Genomic DNA, 25156 nt, shown 5'->3' on the forward strand with positions numbered 1-25156 from the left:
AGCATCATCTGGCCAGTCAGGGGCTGGCTGCCTGCCCATGCCCCTTATGCCCAGGAGCCAGGAAGCCAAGGCAGAAGCCAGGCAGGGGGAGAAGGCAGGAATCCCAAGGGCCCAGGTGACTGTGTTGGTGAAGTTCTTCACTTCAGAGGTGACTGTAACTGCAGACGTGGGAGGGGCCCTTGAGCAACCCGCAGGGTCCTGCTGGCTCAGCCCCCAAGCCCTCATACCAAGGAACACCATCTCCTCACAGGCTTGTTTCCCAGGCTGGACCCTACCTCTGCACTCCCTCCGCCCTCCCCTCAAGGTTGGGGCTGAGGCAGCAAGAGGAGGAGCCCTGCAGAGGCCTCCAGCAGAGCCTGCAGCCCCCACCCGGCCATCAGGTTACAGAAGTTGGGTCCTGTCCCCGCCGAGGGGGGCTCTAAGGTTACGCGGCTGGACGTGGGCCAGGACGACTTACTGTTAGTTTCCATCCTCTTCAAGGGAGACTTTTTTACAAACAGTAGCTTGCTCAGGGCAGAGAGGAGCCCTGTCCTCTGCCCCCCACCAGCCCTCGCCTGCTTCCTGGGAGCTGGCTGGTGACCTCATGAGCTTCACACTGGCCCCACAACTAGGCCCCTCCTGCCAACAGACCCCTCCCTCCATCCGTGTCTCTGCTGAACAGAGGGACATGGACACAGGCCTGAGGCTGGGCGGCTCTGGGTACAGGTCCACCAGCACTCTTCCACGGGGAGTCCCTGGGCAGCTAGTCTCCCTTCCTCCTGTGCCAATTATCCGGCGCCATCCCAGGACCCCAGGACCCACAGGGAGAAGGAGGGGAAGGCTATTCCCAGAGCAGGGCCCAGCCCTGGGAGATGCTGTGTGCAGTTGGAGGGGTCCCAGTGAGCAAAGAGGTGCCATCCAGAGTCCCCAGGGTCTAGAAGATCCAGGCTCTTGACGCCAGCCCCTGCTCACAGTCACAGGTCCCTGCCAGTGTGAATGGTTTTGAGGGGGTTGGCAAAGGCTGCTCAGGGTAGAGAATTAATGAAATGAGGAAGGTCCACCAGGACAGGGCTGGGTCCAACTTGTGCTTGGAGTGGTAAGAGAAGGCAGAAAAGGACATCATGTGCAAGACCTTAGGAGACTCAGACTCAGGAACAAGCGAGCACAGGCTGCTGGAGAGGTGCCGCCCACTTGCCCCCTTTCTACACACAACAGCACCGGCTAAGGACTCCCTTTCAGCCCTGGTGGCAGTGCCAGGAGCCAACCAGAGCAGGTATCATAGCAGTCTTGTTCCCGAGTGTGTGGGAGGCACCTCCTGGGACCCCCAGAGTTGAGTGGGTCAAGGCATAGGGCGAAGAGCATGCCATGGGACTACAGGACCAGGGATGCCCAGGGATTGGTGGAGCGTGACTCTCTCTGGTCCTGGAGGAGCTGCCTGGATCTGTGCTAATCCAAGAAACAGACCTCATGAAAGTCACCAAGATCACAAAGGGACGGTGACTTTCATGAGGTCTGCCAGGTGAAGGACGAGAACCACAGGGTGATGGGGGGACTGTCCTGGGCAGGCGAAGAGGGGATCACTCTGCAGAGAGGGTGGGCTGCCTGCTGGAGGTGGGGAAAAGAGCTGTCAGACACATGTGGGTGCAGGCAAGGACACAAGTGACATGTGGAACACAGGCAACACCAATTTCGGATAAGACATCAAGCTCTTTCAACAAAGATTTCTCCAACTCTCCCACTGAGGCAAGGCACAAAGGCAATTCTTTTCTTTTTTTTTTTTTTTTTGAAAGACGGGGTTTCACCATGTTGGTCAGGCTGGTCTTGAACTCCTGACCTCAGGTGATCCGCTCGCCTTGGCCTCCAAAGTGCTTGGATTACAGGCATGAGCCACCATGCCCAGCCACAAAGGCAATTCTTTAGAACATCTGCTGACCACCGCTAAATCTCCTGACAACCAAATCAAAGCTCTGACCGTGGGGGCATCTTTCTAGGCAGCTCGAGAGTTTCAAGGTGTGACCAAGCCTTGCGTTTGGCGAATGACAGCCCAAGTGCCCACTGGGCTGGCTGGGCCGCTGCCCTCAGGATCACTGGGCCAGGCCTGAGGAACTGCCCCAGACTTCCATAGATGGAGAGACGGCACAGATCCAAACTCCCAGGACCCTAGCCAATCTCTGCGCATGTTTACAAACAGGGGGGACTTTCCTAATGATCAAGTAATTCATTGGATTAGAAAAACTATACTATGTCCACACAACGGAATACTTTGAAGCAACAGGAAGGAAGAAACCATTGACACACACAACTACATGGATGAATCACAAAATAATCACAGGCTGCAAGAAGCCAAAAAGCACACGATTCCATTTGAACCAAGTCCTCAGAAACACTGTGAATTGAGTAATAGGGATAGAGAGCGGACCAGCGGTTCCCTGCAGGGGACCTGGGGAGGGATTACGGACGTGCATGAGGAATTCTGGGGGCGATGGACATGTGCACTATCTTGACTGTGGTGTTGGCTTCACAGGTACATACAGGTATCAAGATGTATGAAACCGTGTACTTTAAATGTGTGCACATTATATATAAATGATATCTCATAAAGCTGTTTTTTAAAATGCTGATTATAGAAATACAGAAAGATATGAAATCTCCCATAATTCTATCACAGCTGACCAGAAATCACATTTTGATGTTTCCTTCCAGTCGTTTCCCTATTCCCACATATAAATATCAAGTTTTAAAATGTAGTATACAATCTCTTTTTTTTTTTAAGTTTTATTATCCTGAAATTTTTTCTTCTTTTTAATTTAAAAAGTTCTATGCACCCTGGGAAAAGGAAGTGAAGCTAGCAGCTCCCCAGAGAAGGGGTGAGAGGCCAGGAGAGGAGTGAATCCCCGAGTTGGGGCGTGGACACAGGGCAGAGTGTCCGCCTGTTGCCCTGAGCAAGAGCCTGCCCGGGGTCAGCACCCTTCCTTTGGTATAGTTCACCCAAACCATCTCCTTCGCTAAACTGAGCCTAAATGACAGGAGTTTGCACCCAGTATCTGCTCAATTAGAATTTGCTAAAGGGAATCTGAATGAAATGAAGCTGGGCCTGCTCTCCGACACGTCCTGCACCTTCTGTCTCCTGTCTTGGCACTGGCCCCCGCCTCTTCCCCATGGGCCCTCTTCTCCCTCCAGCTCGGCCCACTATCCTTCCTGCCTTCTTCATTTAGCCTTAGATCATGACGTTCCCTCATTCCCTTGTGACTAAGCATCCTTCAGAAATGTTCCTAAGGGCCTGACTGCACTCCGGCAGATGACTGATTCATTCCCCATCATTGTATGTTCAAACTCCTTCCGAATCTTTACCTTTATAAATAACATTGTGATGAACATCCTTGCATAGGAATTTTGGACTGCTGATTTAATTGTTTCCTTGGGATAAATTCCTAGAAGTGGAATCCCTGGGATAAAGGGAGAACTTCTTTTAAAGGTTTTGAGACATCCTGCCAAACTGCTTGGCAGAAGGCTTGCAGCTTCCTCTCCCAAGGCATACGAGAGTCTTTGCCAAACACTTTCATATGCATTGAGTACCATCGTTCACAAAAACAAACAAACAGAAGCAAGCACACCAAAGATTTGTCAACTTAATAGCAAAAAATAGCATCTTACTTTAATAGGCACCTACTTGATTAATGTAAGATTGACTTTCTCACATTCACTGACACATATTCCTCCTGTTGTGAGCTAATTCCTTTTCAAAAAATGTGTGCGCATTTAAAGGGTACAAGCACAGTTTTGTTGCAGGAACATGTGTAATGAAGTCAGGGCTTTTAGTGTAACTATCAGCCAGTGTACATTGTACCCAGTAGGTAATTTCTCATCTCTCATCCCACTCTCACTCCTTACTCCTTCCCAGTTATCAACATCTATCATTCCACACTCTATGTCATGTATACACATTATTTTGCTCTCACTTATAAGTGAGAACATGGGGTATTTTGTCTAAGTTATTTCACTTAAGATAATGGCCTCCATTTCCATCCATGTTGCTGCAAAATATATGCTTTCATCCTTCCATATGGCTGAATAATATTCCACTGTGCATACAGATCACATTTTCTTTATCCAAGCATCCATTAATGGACACTTAGGCTGATTCCATATCTTTGCTATTGTGAACTGTGCTGCAATAAACATACAAGTGCAGATCATCATTTTGAAATGATGATTCCTTTTCCTTAGGGTAAATACCCAGTAGGAATCGAATGGTAGTTCTATTTTTAGGATTATGGAATTACTGAATCGAATGGTAGTTCTATTTTCAGTTCTTTGAGAAATCTCCCTACTGTTTTCCATACAGTTTGTACTAATTTACATTCCCACCAACAGTGTATAAGTGGCTGGGCATGGTGGCTCACACCTGTAATCCCAGCACTTTGGGAGGCCGAGGCGGGTGGATCACTTGGGTTCAGGAGTTTGAGACCAGCCTGGACAACATGGCAAAACCCTGAATCTACTATTAATAGAAAAATTAGACAGGCAGGTGGTGCATGTCTGAAATTCCTTCTTCTTGGGAGGCTGGGATTGCTTGAATCTGGGAGGTGGATGTTGCAGTGAGCTGAGATCACACCACTGCACTCCAGCCCGAGTGACAGAGTGAGACATTGGCTAAAAAAAAAAAAAAAGAAAAAAAGAGTTCCCTTTTCTCCTCATCCATGCCAACTGTTATTTTTTGTCTTTTTTATAATAGTCATCCTGACTGGTGTAAGATCATATCTCATTGTGCTTTTAATTTACATTTCTCTGATGATTAGTGATGATGAGCATTTTTTTCACATGCATCTGGGGCATTTGTATGTCTTTTTTTTTTTTTGAAAAAATGTCTATTTTTCAAATAGTGGGATTATTTCTTGAGTTGTTAAGTTCCTAGTAAATTCTGGATATTAGTCCCCTATTGGATGCATAGTTTGTAAAGATTTTCTTCCATTCTTCAGGTTGTCTATTCTCTCTGTTGGTTACTTCTTTTGCTATGCAGAAGCTTTTTCATTTAAGTCCTATTTGTCGATTTTTGTTTTTGTTGGATGTACTTTTGAGACCTTTTTTGTTGTTTTTGAGACGGAGTCTAGCTCTGTCGCCAGGCTGGAGTGCAGCGGCCTGATTCGGCTCACTGCAACTTCCGCCTGCTGGGTTCAAGCAGTTCTCCTGCCTCAGCCTCTCAAATAGCTGGGATTACAGGCACATGCCACTATGCCCAGCTAATTTTTGTTTTTTTTAGAAGAGATGGGGTTTCACCATGTTGGCCAGGATGGTCTCGATCTCCTGACCTCATGATTCACCCACCTCGGCCTCCCAAAGTGCAGGGACTACAGGCGTGAGGCACTGCGCCTGGCCTGAGGTCTTAGACATTAATTCTTTGCCTAGATCGAGAGTTTCCCATAGATTTTCTTCTAGTATTTTTGAGGTTTCGGGTCTTACATTTAAGTCTTTAATCCATTTTGAATTGATTTTGTATGTGGTGATAGATAGGGGTTCCAGTTTCATTCTCCTGTATATGGCATTCCAATTTTCTCAGCACCATTTATTGAAAGGGGTGTTCATTTTTATACCAATGCCATGCTGTTTTGGTTACTTTGTTTAGCCTTTTAGTATAGTTTGATGTCAGGTAATGTGATGCCTCTGGCTTTATTCTCTTTGCTTAGGATTGCTTTAGCAATTCAGGTTCTATTTAAGCTCCATATTAATTTTAGGATAACTTTTTCCTTTTATGAAACTAATTCCTATCTTTCACCCACTATCTTATTAAGAAATTCATTCACAATGAATTGTTCATATCCATTATTAGAGTTGTTTATATAATAAAGTAATCATTTATGTTGCAGACATCTTATTCTGCTCTGGTATCATGTGTAGAAAGATGTTTCTCATTCCTTAACTACTTCCTTACCTAAATTATTTTTAGTACTTCAATGATTTCATTTTTATATTTAAATTTTAATCCACATGGAATATATTTGGAGGTTTGCTATGATCAAGGGGCTTGATGATTTCTGAAATGGTTAAATATTAACCAGATGTATTAACTTCTGTATTCTAGTCTTTCTAGTCTGTTCCATGGGCATGTTGTCTATTTCCATCCCAATATTGAACTGTTTAAATTATTATAAATTTACAAATTTTTTGAGACAGGGTCTCAAATTTTTGAGACCTGGAGTGCAGTGGTGCGATCACAGCTCACTGCAGCCTTGACGTCCTGGGCTTAAGGGATCCTCCCCACTTCAGCCTCCTGAGTAGCTCAGACTGCAGGTGTGCACCACCACATCTGGCTAATTTTTTAAAAAGTTTTTATAGAGATGGGGTCATTCTCTGTTGCTCAAGCTTGTCTTGAATTCCTGGCCTCAAGCAATCCTCCTGCCTCGGCCTCCCAAATTGTTGGGACTACAGGTGTGAGCCACTGTGTCTGGCCTACAATATGTGTTTTAATATGTTTTAATATCTGGTAGGTTATCCATCCAGATTCCAGCTAGGGGTTGCATTAAATCCATAAGTTAATTTGTAAACAACTGAAATATGTAAGATATTGATCTCCCATCTCTGGAACATGCTAAACCTCTCCATCTTACAACTGCTCTTTTGTGTCCCTGGTACGATTTCATTAGACGGATTGTATTCCCAAGAGTATCGTTCCTGGGTATTCCATCTTTGATTCTGTCATAAGTGGAATTACTCACCTGTCACATCTCCTGACCTTCTTGTAGGCAGAGGACTATGCTGTGCACACTTCTCATGTGTAGGCACTATCTCTGCAGCTTTCCCAAACAGGGCACAGCTGGTTCCAAAGCCTTCACTGAGCGGTCATCCCACAGGCACACAGGGCTGTCACCACTAAGGGGTGCCAGCACTTTCCTGAAAGACCAAGGACCTCCCTAGTCTGACTGCAGCTTACTTTGAAACTCCTCTATCCCCTTCAGCCCTCCAGCACCCATCCAGTCCCATCAGACACAGCACACGTATGCATGCTGGACCTCTCTCCCAGCTGGAAAAGCCTCCCTGTGCTTCCCTGTCTGTAGAAATGGGTCTCACTCTTCTAGATCCTCTCCAGCGCTACCTCCACAATCCAAATGCACGAATCCCCACTGGAAATGCATCTTGCACAGTAGCGCTTATTTTAATCGACTTTGTGATAAGAATCACCCACATGTCTGTGTCCCCTATTAGGTGATGCTGTGAAAGCACAGCCCACCCTAAGTCATCCTACCTCAAATCACAGCGCTGTGCCCACAGCTGCAGCAAATGCATGTTGACAAACTGGATCCAAGAAATCTCAGGAGTGGAGAACTGGCTCCTCCCTGCTCACTCCCTGAGCCAAAAGGAAGAAGTACTCCAGGAAGACGGGGGGCTGAGGACAAAGGAGCATTTATGCCTCTGCAGAGCGGATGGGGGTGCATGCCAGCCCTGCCCAGCCTTCACTCCCAGAACCTTCCTGACAAGGTCTTGGGTCCTCTCTCCCTTGGGAAGGTGGGAGCTCTGTTTTGGAAATCAAGTCTGCCTGACTATGGCTCGACATGCTCAGGCAAAGGCTAAGTTCTCAGCCCCAGTCACAGAGCAGATACACCTGCAAAGCTTGTTCCTGAGTCAGTCTGGCAGGGCACGGCAGGGCAGCCACAAGTAGTGCTGATACCGGGTCAGTCTGTGGCCCAGGTGAGCGCACCTCCACCTCCCTGGCTTTCCTTGAATAATGCAATGCAGACAGGCAAAGGAGGGGAAGCCAACATTCAGCAGTGCCGGGAGGCAGGCCTTGGCCTCGGAAGGCTCTTGACATGTACTATGGTGCTCCCTCAGCGAACCTGGGTGAATTCTTGCTCCCATTTACAGATGAGGAAACGCAGTCAAAAATATCTCATCCCCAAGTGACCAGGCCGGGTCTAGGACCAACTCCAGTCTCCCACATTTGAGAAATCCTTCCCTTTTTCTAGCTTAGCTAAAACTCCAAAGTTCCTGAAATTCCCACATATCCGTCTCTTGGTAATCCTTAAAGCTGAGGCCCCTGAGCACTTGGTCCCGGATGTGCTCAGAAGCCAGGGCTGCTTGTTGCACAGAACAGGCTCTGTCTGAGGCGGGGTCTCTCGGCAACATGCAGCTCCTCCTGTACCCCTGCACTGCTATGCTAACTCACCAGCCAGCCCCTCCTGCACTGAGTCACGCCCACCTCTGTGACTGCTCAGGCAGTTCCCCAGGTCATGGAGACCCTGGATCCCACTCCTACCCAGGGCCACATTATTACTTTCTCAGGCTCCCAGGCATGCTTGCCCTCCTGTGCCCCTTGCTCCATCAAAAAAAAAAAAAAAAAAAAAAAATTATAGGCTGGGTGTGGTGGCTCACATCTGTAATCCCAGCACTTTGGGGAGCTGAGGCAGGCAGATCACAAGGTCAAGAGATCGAGACCATCCTGGCCAACAAGGTGAAACCTCGTCTCTACTAAAAATACAAAAATTAGCTGGACATCGTGGTGCACGCCTGTAGTCCCAGCTACTTGGGAGGCTGAGGCAGGAGAATTGCTTGAACTCGGGAGACAGAGGTTACAGTGTCCTGAGATCACGCCACTGTACTCCAGCCTGGGCGATAGAGATTCTGTCTCAAAAAAAAAAAAAAAATTACAAAAGTATATTTTTTGATTGTGTCAGTACAAAGGTGAATATATTAATATTATATATTAAAGCATTTTCTTTGACCTAAAGTTCATGTTTTTCTTCTTCTTTTATTTCATTCTCTCTCTCTCTCTTTTTAAAGAAGGCATCACAGCTCACTGTTTTTCTTCTGAATAAAGAAATTAAAACACTTTCACAGGCCTCTCAAACTATGATGGGCCCTTGGTACTGTGCCTCCAGCTGGCCCAGAGCCACCACGAGCTGCCTATGACCCCATGCAGCTCCAATCAGCTTGACACCTAACTCTCTCTCACAGGGGAGTCTAGGCCAAGGTCCGCCGCAAGACTGGGCCCCGGAGGGAAGGAAATGTCTGCAAGGGTCCAAGAGTTTCCTGTGAGGGGCCAGAGAGGAGAGAAGGGTCTGGTGTGTCTCATGATCCCTGAGCAGACAAAACAACTTGTATATTTCTAATGCTAAAAGCTCTATCGGGCTATGATGCTCCACTCCCTTTGGAAGTGAAGTAATAGCTGATGTTTATGGTTGCTTTTAATGCCTGGAAGCTAAGAAGAAATGAAATCCAGAATCCGACAAAACTGAGCAGCAATTCACTAGAGAGTTTAGTTATCTGCGCCTACTACATCTTTTAAACTTGTAGGCTGGGTACAATGGCTCATGCCTGTAATCCTAGCACTTTGGAGGCCAAGGTGGGTGGATTACCTGAGCTCAGGTGTTCCAGACCAGCCTGGGCAACACAGTGAAACCCCGTCTCTACTAAAACACAAAAAAGTAGCTCGGCGTGGTGGCGCGTGCCTGTAGTTCTAGCTACTTGGGAGGCTGAGTCAGGAAAATTGCTTGAACCTGGGAGGCAGAGGATGCGGTGAGCCAAGATTGCGCCACTGCATTCTAGCCTGGGCAACAGAGCGAGACTCCGTCTCCACAAAATAAATAAATAAATAAATATTTAAATATTTTAAAAATCACAATTGTGATTATGTTTGGTTACCTTTTTTTAAGGCCATATTCTGCTCATTCACATTGTTTTTAAAAATTTATGGGGAAAGGTACTTTGTCTCATAGCTAGAGTGAAAGCCTCATCAATTGCAGAAGCGCCGTGGTCCCAGGGCACCCCCTAATGGAACCTACTTAAATTGCAAGCAAAGAACCGAGGAAGAAAAAGCAAATTGCAAAAGGATAGTCTGCCATATCCACTTCTTCTCTGGGAGGCTATGAATATTAATTATCCAAACACAGATACTTATTTTATATGTGAATTCCTAATGTACATGCACTATGTAGAAATGAAATCGATACTAGGTCACATACTTATACGGGCTATTCTTTCTCAGTATGTGTTAGATATTGATGTAATTAATAAAATATGACACCTAGACAAGTCTCAAAATTCACAGTCTGTCTTTTTGCTGATATGCATTTTCCCAACTGATGGATTGTGAAAACATAGTGGCTGTCATATGAAAGTTTTCTCAAACTGTTCAATATTACAAAGGGACCATCATACGCAGAAAAACTGGGAACTCTGGCTTTAGTGGAGTTTCCAGTCTTTACAAAAGCAAATACCATGGCAGACCATCCTGAATATTGATCCATGGAGGGAATTTGATGGGAATTCCACTTTAGTTGGCAGTGAAGAGCTTAAACCACAAGTTTGTACAACAGACTATGTCCATCAGAAGAGCAAAGAGCTGCTGTAGTATTAACATGCTATTACAATGGAAGTGTTTATTTAGGAATTGGGGAGAAACAAGAACAGATGATGTTTGGGAAGTCTCTGCTCCTTCAGTTAATTATGCTGGCAAATGGCGAGCAGTTCGCTCGGGTTCACCCCAGGAGCCAGAAGGCTTGGATGCAGCCACTCTGGTGCTGCATGACCACTGACCAAGTGCAAGTCAGGATCCTCCTCGCAGACCCTGGGCTGGAGCTGCCACTCGGGACCCCAGCCCACTCCCTAGGGACTTCAGTGACCACCTCCCTCTCTGCCCCACCTTGGTCTCCTGGGCTGGGGACAAGCAAGTCACTTTCACCTCCCTGAACTTTAGTTTCTTCACCTCAAAACAGGGATAATCATTTCTGCTTTTAATTAGTGGGGTAACACATAAGACTATAACATATTCCTTAAGTACCTAATAATGTTTGGAATACTGCCTCTTCGGCCAACCACAGGGCCATTCCCATCTCTCTTGGCTCAGCTTTTATTCTCACAGACAGGAGCCAGTTGACGTTTACTCCTTCAGAAGGTGAAGAAAGACTTAACAGCCAGGGCTCATTACGTGCTCATGCTGGGCCCAGCAAGGTAGGCCCCACAAAACATGCCTCCCCCAGGGCATGCCCCCAAGGACTGGCACCCCAAGGCATGGCCCGCCTCCTCACTCCTATTCTTCCACCTCCCAAGACCCAGGGACCCTGTCCAGCGCCTCCACCCAGCAGATCTGATTCCATTTTAACTAGGAATGCCTGAAACCCCCAAAAGGGGGGTTATGAATGAGGTCTCATTATAATAAAAATGTTGTTTCCAACTTTCTTGGACACCAGTTACAACATATCTGCCATTTCCACACAAATGCTTGCCTTTCCTTCTCCCTGCAGCCCTAAGAGGCAGGTGCCACAACCCTGAAGAGTGCAGAGGGGAAAAGTGAACCCAAGGCCACCTCAATAGCACAGGGCCCCACCGGGATGCGGCCCAGGCCCACCCAGCTCTCAGCTGCCAGTAGGAGCTGGGGAGAGGCAGGAGGGAAGACAGAGGGAAGGAGGAAGGAAAGAAGAGGCTCTTGTCTGGACTCCAGCCAGGGTCCAGGCCCAGGTGGGACTTCAAGGAGGAGGAAGGAGTTGACCAGGGAATGAAGGGCCCCTCCCTCGCCCAGGCTCAGCCCCAGGCCCTGCGCTTGCTTAGGGGAGAAACTTGCCCAAGAGTGTTCAGTTGCATTAAGTGAAACCCTGGGCGGTTTACCAGGACACTTCCTGACACTGTTTTCAAGTTCTCAGCTCAAGACAGGTTAAAAACAAGGTGACAAGGAAAGAACCCTGGGTTCAAAACCCTGCATCACGTGTCTGTGCCTCAGTTTGCTCCTCTGCAAAGTAGAGATAAAAACGGTGAGGAGTGAAGCAATCATGACAGCCGCTGTGTGTCAGTGGAATAGCCACAACAGTATTGAACCCAACAACCACATAGCACGTGCACGGGCAGAGGGGCAAGGGCGTCGGGGTTCACCCAGAGGAACAAAGGCTGTGTTCACAGGGAGCGCGCCTCGTGAGGGAAGCGGGCTCACAGCTCTCGCTCACCAGCTATGCAATCCCGGCAAAGTGACTTCCCTTTGCTAAGCCTGGATCTTCTTACTTATAAGAAGCACAGAGCGACTGAAAGGATTAAATAAGATGATAAGGGTGAAGTTACCCAAAATGAGGCGCAATGCCTGACGGGTTGAAAACAGCATCGAATCTCTGAGCTGGAATGGGTTCCTCTTCTCAACACACACTTGCACGCACACACATGCACACACACACACTTTATTCATTATTTTAACTCGCAATATGGGGTGGGCAGGAGGAAGGGGTTATGCATTAGGCAGCCTAGATTATCCAGTATTTATAGGCTACAAAAAAATAACCTTAAGGTCTCATTTTATATGGTTAGAAGACTTGAAAGAAAAACCTCTGTAGCTGGTAAAATAATTATTACAATTTACTTCATAATACACAATCAACACTTACCCCTCAAAATTAAAGAAAACCAGCTGTTACATATCAATCAAATCCTATTTTTAATTCACAAAGAGAAGCTGCCATAGAAACCTAAGGTGACTCATTTGGTACATGTGAAATCAGTATTATTTTCTCTTTTTAAAGAAAATATAGGTTATCTGGTTGGGCTAGAAGCATGAGCCACTGTACCATCCCAGGATTAGAATGGGGAAGGCTGCCTCACTCCACCTCGGCTTAGAGGGAGCTGGGAGGCTTCTTCCTACCCCTCCCACCATTCTCCTGGGAGCTTGCAGGGGGAGAGCACCAGGCCATTTTAAACAGTTCATCTCGGAGGGGGTGACACTTACTGCTGGCTCCCAAGAGCGTGCACCATGAGGCCAGTAGCTGCCCCCATGGTCTCCAACCCTCCACAGGCCCCCAGCTGCCCTTGAGGTTGCTAAAGACAGCGTGCCTCCTGGAACCTTTCCTCAGCAATGTTCTCCCTGAACACAGACCACTCGCAGGGGCAGCTTGGAACTCTACAGACATCTGAATTCACAGTAATTATGCACAAAGGCCTGTTTGAAGAGGCAAAGGGAAATGTTGTTCATCAACTGAATGCGAATCAATTATGACTCATGAAAAAACATTGGCTATTAACTTAGCAGTGGGTTAATTCCTGCCTCCTACTCACGCCTGCAGCGAAGGGTTGCTCGGCATTGACTCAACACGGCCGGGAAAGGGGCAGAGGCAGCAAAGGTTCTCCAATGTCCAGAGAGACTCACCAGACAGCCCCTCACAACCCACCCACCCTCTCAGCTAGGGCGGGTCTCCAGGGATTAAAGTACCTGGTTTGGATGCAAGGTAAATCTGCAGGAACTATTTGTGTGTGGCTTCCCCTTGTTTCTCCAACCTGCCTTGAGACTCAGGCTGAGAAGCGTCCAATCTTACTTTCAAGAGACAGCAGGGAGGTTTCGGGGCTCAAGTCAAGAGGCCCCACTAGGGAAGTATCTGGTTTCCTGTGGGCGTAAGGGGAGGTCACAGAGCATCTTCGGAGACTCCACTAATGCAAAGCAGTGGGACCCTCCCAGGGGCAAGTGGACAGTGGGAAGTATGTGGCCTAGACCCACCAGTGACCCCTGGCCATGCTGGAGGCAGGAGCTGGAGGGCAGGGGAGGTGGCAGCTCTGAATGTCACTCTGCAGTGGTTCCTGCACATTCGCCGAGGCCCAAGCTTGCAACAATTCTGTGGGTCCTGAATTCCCTGCACTAAATCCTCTTCTGCCTTAGCAAATGAGAGTGAATCCTGAGTAACACAGATGCTGCCAACCAAGATTCAGGAAATCTGGGTAAAGATTCATCTCTTGGGGAAAAAAACTTGGTGTGAAAAAAAATTATTTCAGGCAGGACATATCAAAGGAGGAGTCTGGAATACACAGGAAATCTACTTAGGAGACAGTACGTCAAAGGCACCGATCAGACAAACACGCAAAAAAATACGAAAACCCGTGATGCACAAAACATCACAATTTTAAATGACAAACAGACAAGGATGTATATTGTTGTGCAACTAAATGGCAAAAGGTTGAAAACGACGTAATGAAACATTCACCACAAAGAGGGCTTGGGGAGGTAACTGGAACCTATCTCTACAATGGAATTCCTTGCAGCCCTGAGAATGGATGCAGGGGAAGAATATCTAATGATCTGATACTGTGGAAAAGAGGCTCAACTCATACCATTCATTTTGAAAAGGCAGCTCATGGCCAGGTGTGGTGGCTCATGCCTGTAATCCCAGCATTTTGGGAGGCTGAGGTGGGCAGATCACTTGAGGTCAGGAGTTCAAGACCAGCCTGGCCAATATGGTGAAAGAAACCCTGTCTCTGCTAAACAAACAAACAAAAAAATAGCCAGGTGTGGTGGTACATGCCTGTAATCCCAGCTACTTTAGAGGCTGATGCAGAAGAATCTCTTGAACCCAAGAGGCAGAGGTTGCAGTGAGTAGAAATCGCCCTACTGCATTCCATACTGGGTGACAAAGCAAGAGCCCATCTCAAAAAAGGAAAAGGCCTCTCACAGAACAATACAGACATTACCTATTCTGGAAAAATATGTACTTTTGTGCATATACATACGTATGTTTAGTCAGTATAACACAGACAGAAGTTCAGAAGGCTATGTTTCAAATATTGTTGGAGATCTGCTCCTGTTCCGCCCCCAGGCTTGATGGTGGAGACAGTTACTGCAGCACCTGGCCTCAGGCCACGTAACACAGTGGCCAAAGAGCAGCCTGACCGAGGTGAGGCAAATCTCAAGTCCGGTGGGAGCCCCAGACAGCTGACCAGCCTTCTCTGTGCTACCTGCTGGACCCTCCTTGTTGGATAGCCTGGCCATGTCCTGTCTACAGGGCTTCCTTCCCTACTAAGGGCCCCTTTTAGGATGCCCCAGGGCCCATGAAATGCACCCAGTCATTTCTGTTCTAGAATGTGGTCCACATAGGCCCCGTGCACACCTCAACTTGGCTCACAAAGGTTGTGAAGGGAACAAGATAGCACTGACCAAGCCTCACAAAGCAAGTGACTCCAACCTTCAAAATGCTGTGTTTGTCTACGGAAATGCCATGTTCAACCAGAGAGCATACAGGAAGCACTAACACGTCATAATTTCAGGATGTGATTCCAATGGAGCATGTAGCTGACACCCAGCAACCATCCAAAACTATATGGAATCCAGTTCCTGTAGAAATGATCACAGCTCAGAGAGACTGAATCACCCAGCCCCATGGAGAGGTGTGGCCATGTGACTCAGACCTCAAGGGAGTGGGTCTGACCCCCCTAAAACACCCCTTTTCTTCTCCATCCTCACCTACACCGGCCAAGCTAGTGCTGCAGATTCTAAGTCACAAATCTTCCAGGCAGAAAAGATCCGCAAAAAAGTTCTTGGTACCCCTCCTTGGGAAGAAAGGTCAAAAATTAAGGTATTAAAGCAAGATCATAGAAACTCTGGAGCAGGACTGAGCGTAAACCCAGGTTAGAAAGCAGGTACAGAGTGGAGATGGGGCTTCAGAGTGGTTGCGGCATTTTCCATGTCACCTGCAGAAAAGGGAGAGAGCCCGAGAGCCATGGTCTGGGCCGACGTCCTCGGACCCAGTGTGGCCCCCCTGCCCAGCGCACCTGCTCCCTTACCTGTCTCCTGCAGATGTGTGTAGTCGAAGATCTGTAATCAGACCGAGAGCTCAGGGAGTAGCCCAGCCCCCACCCCCCCAGACTCCAAGCAGCATCTACAGTGAGAGGGGTGAGCCGCCTCCCTGGTCACATCTCTGTCCTGAGGAGCTAGGGGCAGAAACCATCCCTGAGCACACAGTTCAGTGTCTGTGGACCTGAAGTGGGTGTAAGCAAAGCTTCACGAACCTCTACAGACCCACACCTGATCCGAGAACGCCCCAGGCATGGCAGGCTCTCCCATTTGGATGGGATGATGGCTTCACAAAAATATGCCCAATCTCAAAACCCATTCTGAGAGACAAGTTTAATGTCTTCTATAAGGGGCTTTTGTTAAATTGTTTGGAAACATTCAATTCTGAAGAAAAAAACAACAAATGCAATGGGTGAATCTCAGAGGATATGCCAAGTAGAGGTAAATAGTAAGTAAAGCAGGTAAGTAACAAACAGAGGAGGGGATGGGAGCTCCGACACCTAATATTCATGAGATGCCAGATGGACCCAAGGCAGCCCGGCAGCAAAGACCCATGGAAAAGGTGCTCGATACCACAATGCATTCCTGTGCACCGGACCAGTACCCAGAGGAATCTGATATTCACTCAAAATTCGCTTTCCCACTGGTGATTCTGGTTCTCTGAATCCAAGCCTGTTCAACACATTCACTGGTAAGCCCAGACACGGCAGGGCAGAACCATCCTTGTGTCTCTCCAATAGGACAGGGGTGTGTGTCTTAGCCCAGGGCACCTCCCATCTGTGGCCCCCATACAAGTGCTTCAAGTCAGGTCTTTCTCCCCACACATTGGTGGGGAAGGTAGATGCTGCAGAACAAGATGGGACACCAAGATGCTTTGCAGCTACTGAATATCTGTCCCCACCCTCTGTCCCATGTCCCCTACCCCATCCCCATCCCCACCCTCTGTCCCATGTCCCCTACCCCATCTCCATCCCCACCCTCTGTCCCGTGTCCCCTACCCCATCTCCATCCTCACCCTCTGTCCTGTGTCCCCTACCCCATCTCCGTCCCTACCCTCTGTCCTGTGGTCCCTACCCCATCTTCATCCTCACCTTCTGTCCCGTGTCCCCTACCCCATCTTCATCCTCACCCTCTGTCCCGTGTCCCCTACCCCATCTCTGTCCCCACCTTATGTCCCGTGTCCCCTACCCCATCTCCGTCCCCACCCTCTGTCCTGTGTTTTCTGCTGCATCTCTGTCCCCACCCTCTCCGACCTACATCACCTACCCCATCTCTATCCTCACCCCTCTTCTGTCCCCTCATGTCTCCCTGTGTGTTCTAAAGTGCACCAAGGTTGTTGCCCACATGACAGCTTCTACCAGCAGCTGTACTCTGGAGCACTGTGTATGGCAGTTATGCTCATTTTCCTTAAATGCCATCCGATCTCAGATGTGGAAGGACCCTTTATTGCTTTAGGGAAGGTTACCAGTGGAGGTCCTAATTGGGAATTATAATGAATGCCCTTTCACCTTCTTACAAGAAATGAGAGACCACCTACAAATAATTTATGAAGCATTTTCTATGTTTGTCACATAGCACCTCACGTAATGCTCGTGTGTGTGTGTGTGTGTGTGTGTGTGTGTTAACCACACTCCGCCCCATCTAAGGGGTGACTGAGGTTGCAAGAGTTCTAAGTGACACAGCAGAAACCAGAGCCTGGGCTGGGCTCGGTGGCTCACACCTGTAATCCCAGCACTTTGGGAGGCCAAGGTGGGTGGATCACTTGAGGTCAGGAGTTCGAGACCAGCCTGGCTAACATGGAGAACCTTGTCTCTACTAAAAATACAAAAATTAGCTGGGCATGGTGACAGGCACCTGTAATCCCAGCTACTCAGGATGCTGAGGCAAGAGAATCTCTTGAATCCAGGAGGCAGAGGTTGCAGTGAGCTGAGATCGCACCGCTGCACTCCAGCCTGGGTGACAAGAGCGAAACTCCATCTCAAAAAACAAAAACAAAACAAAACAAACAACAACAACAAAAAAGACACCAGACCCCTACTCCCCCGACCTTGACTGGACCACCTGCTTTAAGAAAGCAACTTTCCTGACATTTTCCCCTCCCACATATGGGGCAGTGTTTCCAGAGTAGTTTCTTGGGAACTGCACACCCTGCAGCTAATGGCTCTGCTGCCTCCCACAGACAAGAGAATTTGAGGGCAGAAACCATCGAGAGACTGGTGTATGGACCTGAGAGGTAGAGGCAAATATTTCTGGAAGTTCTTCAACTACACACACAGTTAAAAATCAGCCCCACACTTCGCAGCCAGGAGGAGGCCTGAGCAGATAAATACCTTTCCATCCACTCTTTTCAAAACTATCTTTCATAATTTCCTCTCATAGATCCCCAGATCATAAGAAAAATGTTTGAGAATCCTTCCTACCAGCAATCTCCTCCAGAATGGTGTCTGAGCCTGTGCAAAGCTGGGGGCTGATGCTGCTAAGGGGGTGCCCTGTAATATCACACACCTGTCTTATCATTTCCCGTCATTTCACTGCTAAATTCACTGGGCTCCGACAGACATCTCTTGTTCATTATCCATTTGGTTCATGATTATGGGTTAGACCACATTAAAAGAAACGGAAAGAACTTCAAGGTAATTTCTTAAAATCATAAATGTGTCTTAAGGACCCTTAATCTGACCTAAAAATTTGAAATTATTTTCCAAACACAGAAATCAAGGAAGAGCAGGATTTGATGAGGACTCTCCTGATTTCCATTCAGTTTGAGGAAAATAAAAGGATATTGAATGCTGGCTGCCTCTGCTGTCCTACCTACAGATGATACCAACAGTACCAGTGTTTGCATGTATCTAGACAACGGACGAGATCAGCGACACCAGCCAGCGTCAAGCCACAGGTGGGCATGCAAGCACCAGGCCAGGCCAGCTTGTTTCTTTTTCAGAGGTGGTTTTCTTTCATCTCACATCCGTTTGGCCGAGTTGTTACTTTAAGTCTCACTTCCTCCAGGAAGCTTCCCCTGATTATCTCCTCTTCCAAATCCAGTGTGAATCGAGTGTGAACTAAACCCAGGGCTCAGGCTTGTAGGCGCAGGCTTGACAAGGGCTCATTTTATTCTCTAGAAGAAGCAATTATGACTCGGACCTTTCCGCCTTTCTCCCGCAGCTGGTAGTGAGTGCCAAGCACACTGGGGGATGCTGTGATGAGGCGACAGCAGCATAAATAGGGACGGTGGTTTGGAAGACGCTGATCCCCATGACAGTGGACCAAGCTGTGTAAGCCCATTCAATATCCCCAGTCCCACCCCCCATAATGCCACCAGCTACTCCTTCCTTGCATTCTCCCAGGCCCGAATGAAGCCTCCAGCAGCCCCGAAGGCTCTCCCAGTCTTTTTCAGGTCGCAAAAGGCCTAGCACACTTAACCCAGGAGAGTGGTGAATACAGAAATATTTTAAATTTCCTTTTACATATCAAGGGCAAAACCTGGAAGCTGGAGCCTAGAGCGCTCGCCAAGGCCATGATGTCCAGAGGAGAGGAGACAGAACATAAGAAACAGCACTGCCCCACAGGTAGAAAAATGCCCTCTGGGACTGGGATGGAAGACCTATGGCTGTGCACCTCCCCTGGAGGAGCAGGGGTGGAGCAGAATGGGTCTGGGAAGTGTCAGGGGTTCCTGTTCTGCTTCCTGTGGGAACTCTTGGAAGGGAGAGCTCAGAACACTGGGTATGGAGGCCCAGCACAGCTCCACGCAACCTGGGCAAGCTCTCAGGTGGCCAGTAGAGGCCCAGAAGAGACCTCAGAGTGTGGGGACCTCTGGGCCAATGCAGGAGCCTGGTCCCCAACTGTGGCTCACCCCAGGGACACCAGCTGGACAGTAATGGAAACGTGAGGAGGAGACTCCCTGCGGAGGGGAACGGGACTCCCCGGGGAATGGCAAGAGGACCAGATCCAGACAATCAGCCAGGGTCACTGCCCTGAAGCTCTGATTGAACTACCACCCTCTCCTGGTGCCCAGGGGTGACCTGTGGCAAAAAGGAGCCCACGAGGAGTAACCTGGAGAGACTGAGAGGCCAACTCTCCAGGGACCAAGCTACCTGTAAGCTAGATAGTGACTGAAATAATATCATTGAACTAGGCTCCAGAAAAATAAAACCATGCTCTGGGAACTGAGTATACTGAAAAGGGAACCAAGGGACTTTTTTGGGGACAGTAAAATCATGCTCACTTAACACAAAATTTTGCACCCTCCACAATAAACCCTGAGCAGGTTTCCACCCAGGGAGTCCACCTGCAACACAAGCAGTATTTATATGCACAACAAGCATCTGCCATGACAAGGCACAGGGCCATCCTGCAGGGGAAGAGCCAGTGGCTGCAAGGTCACTAAGTCAAATCCAGGCCCACCAGGCCATCACAGAAAACCCACTCTCCTGGGGCCCTGGCACCTTCACATCTATTCTCCCATTTAACCCTGAGAGCATCCTAGAGAGCTGGCCAGCTGATCCATTTCAGCTGTTATAACAAAATACCATAAACCTGGTGGCTCATAGACAACAGATATTTACTTCTCACAGTACTGGAGTTTGGAAGTCCAAGATCAAGGCATTGGCAGGTTGTGTGTCTGGTAGGGGCCCATTCCTCATAGAAGGTGCCTTCTCGCAGTGTCCTTACATGGTGGAAGGGACGAGTAAGTGCCTAGTGATTCTTTTATAAGGGCACCAAACCCATTCATGACCTATGACTTCCCAAAGGCCTCACCTCTTAAGACCATCACTTTGAGGGTCAGGAATCAACATATGAATTTTAGGGCGGGACACAAACATTCAGACCATAGGACTATCACTGCTCTCATTTCCCTGAACGGTGCACTGAGATTGGTCAAGATTCATCTTAAGTAGCTCAAGAGGGCCAAGCAGAGCGGTGACTCCAGTAGGACAGCCGCCTGTGAGTGTGCCCCATATGCCTGATCCTAGGCAGTAGCTGAGCCGCGCCGCATCCATGGACAGTACGCTTTATTTTATAAATGAGGAACTAGATGCTTAGAGGTTAAGAAGTTGACTCGCAGAGCAGGTCCAGAATTAGGGTGAGGCAAGCGAGGTACTCACCACAGACACAAAATTTAAGGGGGTACCAAAAACGCAGTCGGATAAATTAACGCCTTAATACAATATTTTAAAACAGCAAAACGCATACAAAAATCCACAATGAACAAAATCTCACACTTTTAAATAAAGGCAGGATCAGTGTTCCTAATTTTTCCTCTTGCCTCAGGCTCCAAGATGGCACAGCATGGCGGCAGAGTCCAGAAACGGCCCAGCTCAACCTTTTCCACCAGCTCCAAAGCAGGGATGCCTGATGTCACCACAGGACACTGTCTCTGGATCTTTCTCCTCACAATTTTATAACCTCAATAGGCTCTTAGGATGACCACGGTGTTCCATCATTCCCGGTGTGCACCGTGGGACTGAACTCCAGGGAAAATACCAGGGGTCTACCCAGATTCTAGTCTGTGGTATATGCAAATGAAGGAGGCCTGCAGGCTCAAATAACGGAGTAAGATACTTTAAGACCAATTTGGGATGGTGTGAGTGGCTTTCAAGGGGTAACACAGCTGCCTATCTTTCACTGGGATTTCCTGGCTCAAAACTGTCAGGAGGACCTGGTGCCTGCAGGCGGCTTGCACCTACATGAGTCAAAGGCACAGGGCAAGCCGCACTGCTTCTGACTTGCATTTCAAAAGCAAGTGACTATTACGCTCTGATCACATGTGAACTTGCCAAAGCCCTGCCTGTGATGAGGCTTCTGTTCAACAAATATTTGTTGATTAAAAATTGAACGTTTCTTAGATCAGCTCTAGAAACCCTCCCAGGTGGTGTGTAATCACAGCCTAAAACCTGTTAAATAAACCAGCAGTTCGTGAATGTGTCCACTCCTTTCCCGTCCAACGGCCTGTGGAGACAGTGGACATAAAGACCTCGTATGCTAATAATTTAAACCGAGCAGGACCTTCTCTCCTTCCTCTTTTATTTTCCTGGCGCGTAAACTGCTGGTTTTGCCTCAGAATGGAAAGTTGAGTCCAGCAAAGTAAGCAAAGGGAAACTTTGGGCACTTGCAGGAGCGCATCCGGCTCTCCCTTGGCCCCAGGAGCTGCCCAGGACGGCGGCAGCGGGGTGGCACCCCTCCCGATCCGAGGGTCCCCTGGCCGCACGGTCTCTGCCCTCGCCCCCCAGTCCCGGCCCGCGCCACCCCCGCCCTGTGCCCCCGCGACGCCGGGTCTTCGACCCACGCCTGCCTTGAGCCACGCGATTTCAAACCCCTCCAGGTACCTGGCACAGGAGCGTGGCCCGGGCTCGGCGAGACGCGCAGAGAAGGGCACCTTCCGTGGGGTGCGGCGAGCCGGGGCTGCTCCCGCCGGGGAGCGCGCCTGGCCCTCGCCCGAAGCTGCGGCGACGCAGCAGGTGGCCGCGCCGCCTCCAGAAAGCCCAGGTCTGCGGCCGGAGTGCGGGACACAGCCGCGGACACGACCCTCCCGCGGCCGGCCCGGCCCTGCGCCCGGCGCGCTACCAGCTCCCAGCTCCCAGCTCCCAGCTGCTGGCGCGCCGGCTTCGCTCGGCTCGGCGGGGGCGGACGCCGCTCCGCTCCCTCGCCTGCCGCCGCGCGCACCTCCCCCGCGGCGCGCCGCTCCCAGCGCCGCCTCCACCGCCCGCCGGGCAGAGGAGGGCAGAGACCTCTGGGAGGGGTGGGGGGGTGCAGGCGCCGCCCGGGCCTCGGCGGCCCTGCGGGAGGGCGGTCGGGGTACGGGGAGGGCGATTGGGGTGCGGGGAGGGCGATCGGGGTGCCCGAAGGGAGATCGGGGTGCGAGAAGGGCGATCGGGGTGCGAGAAGGGTGATCGGGGTGCGCGCCCCCTCCACAGCCAGCGCAGCTCCCCGACCCGCCTCGGCCTGTCAGTGCGGCGGCCTTGTAGGGGCTCCGGACTAGCCGTGGGGCACCGGAGACCCCGAGCGGTCCGCGAGTCAGTCCGGGACTGGCCCAGGGCACCCGCGCGCGTCGGCGGAGAAGCACCCGGGATTCCAGTCACCTCCAGACCAGCCCTCGAAGTCGGTGGCCAGCGGCAGGCGTGGGCGCAGGGGGAAGGAAGTGTGCCTTTGAATAAAAGTAAAAGTTTGTTGTTGTTGATTTATAACCGTGTGGGTCCGGAGCGTCTCCAGGCTAATTAGGGAAGCTGCCGCCCCGTCTGGAGGTGATTCATGGTTGCAACACCGGCGAGTGTGGGAAGAAAGGCTGCTGGTGCAGTCTCAGCTGCGCTTGCCTATCTTTTTTTATTTTTTTCTTTCTTTCTTCTTTAAAAAAATCCTTTTTCTTGTAAAGACAGGGCTGGTCCATTTAGGGAGACCGCGCACGGAGGGAGCGGACTTGGGTGGTCGCCCAGTGAATCTCCTCCGGAGCTTGCGCCGCGGCTTTGGTCTGCGGATGGCACAGCCCGGCTGCCGCGTCCCGGCCTCTTCCCTGGCGGCGCGCACCTCGGGCCAGGAGGGCTAGAGGTGCGGGAGCTGCGTCCCAGCGGGGAGCCCAGGCCGTGACGCGCCTTCAGTTCCGGCCGGAAGAGATGACCGGGACACTCAGGTGTCACCCGACGCCAGAATGAGTGGCGAGGTCCGCGCTGTTTCGAGGGGATCACGCGGAATGTGCGCTGATCCCCGGGACGCTGGGTCCAACGGTTAGCGCCGCCCGCGCTTACTGGAGGCCTGGAGAGCCGAGCTGCTCGGCTGTGGGAGGCAGAGCCAGCCTGTACCCCGGAAGGAACTCTCTGCACCTGTGGCTTTCAAGAGGATCAAAATCCCAGATAGAAGAATCGAGGGAAACGAGGCCGAAGACGCATTGCCATCTACTTGGGCATGTCAAAAGAGGTTTCCTTTTTGAATTTTTAATGTGATCCCTTAGGCACAAGATGTTCACTTAAAAGCCTCTTTTGATGGTTAAGTGCTTTAAGTTCCCGGTATAAAAAGAACAAAAATAAATTGTGATTCAGCCTTATAGCTCCCCAAATTAATAACCTGACTTCACAATGAACAGGTGACTCATGACAATCAGAGACAACGAGTTTGTTGGGTGCCTGTGTGTTTGCTTTTTTCAACATCCTCGAACTATGAACAACTATAAGCAAAGCTATACTCCCCTCTCGCCTTTCCCACCTTGAGCCTCTGCTCCTTGCTCTTCAAAATCACGTTATTTTTTTGTTGCTCTATCTACTAAATATTTATTGACTCCATAAACTGCCTTTCTACCTAGGACTTTTGTTTCCAGAATATCTTAAACCTCTGGCTTTATTTGTGTGCTGTGGGTGGCTTTTGAAGTTCCTGAAGGTTTTCAGAAGGCAAAAACCGAGGTTCCTGGTGAATAGTGAAGGCTGAGAACATGGTGTCAACACTCAAAATAGAAACTGGTGGGGAACTTTGTGACTAGGCTGGGAAAATGGAAAATTATCTGGAGCCTGGCAGAGCAAGCACCTTCACGCTTTCAAACGTGGAAAGGAAGAATGCCCCTCCCCTACCCCTGGGACTTTCACCTTCTGGTGAGAACTCTGGTTCCCAGGGCCCTGCCAAGTGGCTGACAATGAAGGAGGCTCTTCCCCTCCTTCGTGCCTCTTGGATCAAGCCTTGAAGCCAGGTTGAGAAAAGACTAAAATGTTCAGGTAAAGATTTGTCAAAGATGCAAGGGAAACATGGACCTTACATAGCATTTCTGGCAGCCTGCGTGGGCAACCAGAAAGCCAACAGCATGGCGGACTCGGCTGTTTTTTGAGGCTCCAGAAAATCTCTCAGCTACCCCTGAAAACATCTCTTTCAGAGAAGGAGAATCGTATTGACAAGCCAAAGAAAGAAGACTATGCTGCTTCTGAATACATTGCGCTTCATTGGGAACGTTCTTTTATCAAATATCAGGCACTGATCTAAGCCATTTACAAATAGTCACTCATTTAAATCATCCACTTGCCAGCAGACTCCCTGAGCTAAGACCTGCCATTACTCTGATTTTACCATCGAGATGCTGCTATTATCTCTCTGTGGTAGATGAGGAGACTCAGCATGAGAAAGGCAAGGACATGTCCAAGGGCATGCAGATAGTAAGTGGCAGAGCCAGGGTTTGAACCCCTAATCTGCACTTAATGCTGGGCAGGGCTGCCTTTCTGAAAATGACATCTACCTCTGCAAACTGAAAATATTTTTTAAGTTTAGAAAAGAAAGAAAAATCATCCCTTCCCACAGTCAGGGGAAGGCATCCTTTGGGATCTCAGAAGACAAGACTATTTACACTTTTGATATTTACACTTAAAAATATTTACATTTGCTTCTTCATTCAGTTATTCCCAACACCATCATCGTTGTTGCTAATCATCTGTCCTGAGTCTTTACTTAGTCAAACCAGAGGCTGGTCATTTATGGGGTGAAAACAGTTAAGCCAAAGGCAATGGGCTTTCTAACCCAGGTGGTAGTGGGGACACTCTTCTTCAGGACAGCATTCATCCCAGGGTTCTGCTTTTGGGTCTTCACAGACACTCAATCTGCTTGTCTTCACTTGGGTTCAGAAAATACAAACCCCATAGGCACAGACATCCCTACCTTGGGAGAGGACAGGAGTCTAGGGCTAGCTAGGAACCA

The 25156-nt window shown here is 49.3% G+C and overlaps 1 protein-coding gene across 2 annotated transcripts in view; it reads right to left on the bottom strand.

Moving 5' to 3' along the window:
* The window catches only part of CRACDL (CRACD like), a 145431-nt gene extending 123533 nt beyond the window's left edge, over window positions 1-21898 (bottom strand). For both annotated transcript variants that reach the window (XM_074403949.1, XM_039462929.2), the window contains exon 1: window positions 21823-21898. The gene's annotated coding sequence lies outside the window, so the exon portion shown is untranslated. The remainder of the gene's footprint in view (window positions 1-21822) is intronic.
* Window positions 21899-25156: the final 3258 nt, after the last annotated feature.

Source organism: Saimiri boliviensis, chromosome 1, assembly GCF_048565385.1.
Source record: "Saimiri boliviensis isolate mSaiBol1 chromosome 1, mSaiBol1.pri, whole genome shotgun sequence".
Taxonomy (NCBI): domain Eukaryota; kingdom Metazoa; phylum Chordata; class Mammalia; order Primates; family Cebidae; genus Saimiri; species Saimiri boliviensis.